Source organism: Papio anubis, chromosome 6 (assembly GCF_008728515.1).
Source record: "Papio anubis isolate 15944 chromosome 6, Panubis1.0, whole genome shotgun sequence".
In the NCBI taxonomy this organism is placed as follows: Eukaryota; Metazoa; Chordata; class Mammalia; order Primates; family Cercopithecidae; genus Papio; species Papio anubis.
Genome location: NC_044981.1, coordinates 51,808,662 through 51,813,243, shown reverse-complemented (window position 1 = coordinate 51,813,243; position 4,582 = coordinate 51,808,662). Strand labels below are relative to the sequence as shown.

The 4,582-nt window shown below is 36.2% G+C and overlaps 1 long non-coding RNA gene across 1 annotated transcript; it reads right to left on the bottom strand.

Annotated features, from left to right (window-relative positions):
- Positions 1-741: 741 nt before the first annotated feature.
- LOC110743083 lies at positions 742-4,287 on the bottom strand. The gene is made up of 2 exons (XR_002521591.2): positions 1,384-4,287; positions 742-977 (listed from the first exon to the last, which is right to left on the bottom strand). It is a non-coding gene; the product is annotated as an uncharacterized LOC110743083 (long non-coding RNA).
- Positions 4,288-4,582: the final 295 nt, after the last annotated feature.

Sequence of the window (4,582 nt, the reverse complement as noted above, 5' to 3'; positions counted from 1 at the left end):
ATCAAGATAATAAACATCTCCATCACCCCTGAAAGTTTCCTAATGCTCCTTTGTAATCCCTCTGGCCCACCACTCCCTACTCCCCAAACTCCCACCCCCAGGCAGCCACTGATACGCTTTCCATCATGATAGCTTAGTGTGTATTTTCTAGAATTTTATATAAATAGAATCATACAGTATAAACTCTTCATTCTTCTTTCACTTACCATAATTATTTTCAGATTCATCTATGTTTTGTATATATTAGTTCATTACTTTTGTGACTGAGTAGTATTCTGTTGTATGGAAATATCATAATTTGTTTAAATTTGCCTGTTGATAAACATTTTAATTCCTTTCATGTTTTCTCTATTATAAGTCAAACTAGTAAAGATGCAAACATATATTTAATCCTTCCAGTTTCCTCCATTTAAAAAAGTTCTATGTTTCCTCCTCCTGTTTTTAGCACCTTTGCTAATCGACCACCGTCTATGAGTAGGTGTAAGGGCTTCTTGACGGATCTACTTTCTATTCTTCATTCTACCCTACAACTACAGCTATCATTTTTTTAAAAAAAATTAATGCTTGTCCTTTTTTGTTTAAAGTTCTTTAGTAACCACCACTTCCTCTACCTTGCCCCAGCCCAATACTCTAAGGATGTAATCCAAACTTCATAGCCTAAAATGCCTCTTATGTTATCTGGCCTCCCTCATTTTACCTAGCACTGGTGTCTCTCAGGCTCATGCTTCCTGACCCACGTAATCCTTCTCTCATTGCCTCAAAAGCTCCACTTTTTTTTTCTACTCCAAGTATCTTTCACATGCTGTTCCTTCTTGGAATTCTCTTCCCCACTTCACCTACTGTCTTGCAACTTTTCCCATTCCTTAAGTTTCCAAGAAATCAGTAATGGATTACAAACAGCTATCCAAATTTTCTGCCACTGTTGAAGAGGTAAGAGATGAGTTGACTCATTCAAGAAGTGGAGCAAGGAGGCTGATCTAAGGAAAAAAAAAAATGAGCAAAGCCAAAAACTATGAACCCATGGTGATAATATCCAAAGTATTGAGAGGCCAGTCCAGGAGGCTCATCAATCTTTTCATAGCTAAAGACCACAGAAGCAATCAAAAGTAAAATATGTATGACACAAAACCATTAAGTTGATAAAAGACAGCCTTGAGCAAACATTAAAATATGAAATGGAAAAAAGATGAAAATTACTAGACAGATGACTACTAATATGGAATCTAGACAAAGGTGTTCTAACATAAAAATAATGTGTATTCTTAAATTTTAAAAACCAAATAGTAAAAGAAAAGGTAGTAAAAGATTTAATAACAAAAAGAGAACACAAAGCACTAGAAAACATTTCCCAGGAAAATCTGATAAAGAATATTTAATGCTTACACATATCCTGAAATAAACTAAAAGGTTTAAGGACATCCATGTAGAAAAAGAAAAGCTCCTCGAAGTGTCAGGGCTGGGAGGGAGGTGCAGATGAGCCTGACCCCCAACACCTCAGCAGCAGCATTCAATGCCAGAAGACAATGGAGTTCTGCTTACACAGTTCTGAGGAAAGAAAAAGGTAATTTTGTGTCCAACTAATTGTGCTTGAAACATAAAGGCAGGAAACAGACTTTAGAATAAGTAACAATTCATGAAATTTAGTGCTTATGAATTATTTTTGAAAAAGCCATCCAACAACAAAACCCAGCAAGCCAATTGTTAAGTGAAAAATTAAAATCCTGGAAGTGGAAGGTTGGTCATTAAACCCATTCAGTGGCTTAAAGAAAAAGCACAGCTGAGAATTACGATTACAGGACAGAGCAAATTTATGAATCTTGATAATGAAAAAATAATAATACACTTAACAGAAATATGGTGTTGTAGGGGTAGGTTAGAAAGATGGTGTCATGTTCCTTACCTTCAGTGCAGGCAGATCCATAGATCTGCTTGAATTGAAGCATTTTGGTGATTGGGTCTTTTTAAAGTAAAAAAATCTTTTGAAATTTTAGAGTTATCGTCTAGGAAAATAAAATTGCTTGATGTGAAGAAACTTATTAATCTGAGATTGAGCAATTCTACCAATTGCATTAGTTTTCTCCAGTTTAGTTCAAGAAAAGACAAGTTTAATGCTTTTTGTTTTTTAAAAAAAGCATTTATGGTAGGTCCCATTTTTATAGAATTATGTCTGTGTATGAATATGGGTACATACATAGAGAGATCACCAGGACCTAGGATGATGTTGCCAAATGTTATGACGATTATTTCTGGGCAGTTGATAGTGGGGGTTTTGCTTGTTGGTTTTGTTCTTTAACTTTCTTCTATATACTTTTCTGTAGCACTTTCTGTGATAAGCATGTATCAGTTTTATAAAACCAATGATTTTTGAATGGGTCCCTGACTTCTGAGCTATTGCAGGGGATGGCTGAGGAAAGGGACTTTTACCAGAAGGCCCTCTAATCATGGGTCTCATACTCATGAAGACCATAAACTTAGATTTTTTATGTCCTCTCCAAATGAGTTCAATACATGCTGTAACTGAAATATATTAAAAGGATTAAACACTTAAATTATAGGGAGTTTTCTTCTTTTTAAAATTATAGCTGGAACTTCAAGATGTCCATTCTTCTTGAGAAGCCCTGCATACATTATTCAAAATTAAGAAATAATGATTTAATACATTGGGAAGAATACGGCTCAGAGGAGGGATCCTAGAGGCTTCCTTCCCCTTACTGGATCATGCCTAGTTTAGAACTTTCTACCAGGGGAACACTGTGCAGCCCTGACACTTCCACCTGCAACTGCAAGCATTGAACAAAAGGCAACTAATTTTTATGTACCATTTCTGGAACTACCCTAGTTATCCAACACACAGATTTATCTGAATTATAATGCTCATAGATTATTACTTGCTTATATTTGGCTCTACTTTAGTCTGCCTTCTCTCTGATCTAATGACTCAGTTCCTCATCTCACTGCTGAGTTTAGCAAATACTGCTTTTCTCACAATTAGATTCATAATGAGATTATCCATTTGTCTTTGGCTACCTGAACTCACATCATACCTGTGGGTTTCAGTTCCCACCTCTCCCCTGCCTCACTGCTTCTTAACATCTGGCTGACTGCTAATTATATCTCATTCACCTGTAGTCATGTAGTACTGGAAAATAAACCAAGAAAACAGTACGACTTACTTGCCGATTAAAACTTCTGTGGCAATGAAGGGTGAAAAGGATTCATAAGAGTGTTGAGAAATTCTGGCAGGACCAATATCCAGAATGATGAAACTGAGTTTCTCATGGAAAGACAGTCCTGGAACTCATGGGCTCTCACTGTCCCTGAGATGTGACAGAAATAGTCTTTAACTTGGAGTTAGAAGACCTTGATTCTAATCCTAGCTCTGTGCTGGCGAACTGCCCTACAAGTGAGATGAAAAGATGCTAAACAGTAACTCGAATCCTCACAAAGAAATAAAAAGCACCAATAAGGATAACTACATAGGTGACTTATAAAAGCATAAATGTGTGTTTGCTTGTAACTTTTCTGACTTAAGACAACTGCATAAAGCAATACTTATAAAACTATTGATGGGTTTATAACATATAAAGATGTACTTGGGCAATAATAGCATAATGGACTAGGGAGGAAAATGAGTAATAATGGGATAGAAAAAAGAGAGAAAACAAATAAATAAAATTAAATTCTAGCTCTACAAATTATGAGTTGTGTAGCCTCGAGCAATTTTTTACCCAACTTGAGTCTCAATGTTCTGCATACATAAGATATACTATTTATCTTACCGTTAAGTAAGATGACATTTATTTTACAAGGTTGTTGAGAGAATAAAGTGAAAACAGTGTTTCAGAAATATTTTGTACAATGATTTGCACAGGCACTCAATAAATGCAGGAACTACTGGGTAATGTATACTTGGTGGTTCCATGTATGATTTTCTCTACTTTTCTGCACATTAACATTTTTATAGTAAAAAAATTAATTCCAGCTTCCTTCCGTTTATGATCTCTTCTTCCTTGACACTTGCAGGTTCAATCTATGATTTTATGAATGAACATGAAGGATGAGGACTTAATGCTAAAATAACTAAATGGGTAGTCTCCACAAGGATTTTCTAAGGGGATACAAATAAATGAAACGCAAGTTAGGAAGTTCTCCACTCCATTTTGCATAAAGATACGTCACACAATCTTGAGATGCAAAGATCCAGATCAACACTGTAGAAAGAAAATAAATCTTGGGGCCCCCAAATTACTAAGCTAAAGGGAAAAGTCAAGCTGGGAACTGTTTAGGGCAAACCTGCCTCCTACTCTACTCAAAGCCAGCCCTCTGCTCACTGAGATAAATGCATATCTGATTGCCTCCTTTGGGAGAGGCTAATCGGAAACTAAAAAGAATGAAACCATTTGTCTCTTGTCTACCTTTGACCTGGAAGCTCCCTCCCCGCTTTGAGTCTTCCTGTCTTTGCTTCAAGTTGTCCTGTCTTTCCAGATGGAACCAATGCTCATCTTGCATATGTTGATTGATGTTTCATGTCTCCCTAAAAAATATAAAACCAAACTGTGCTCTGACCACCCTGGGCACATGA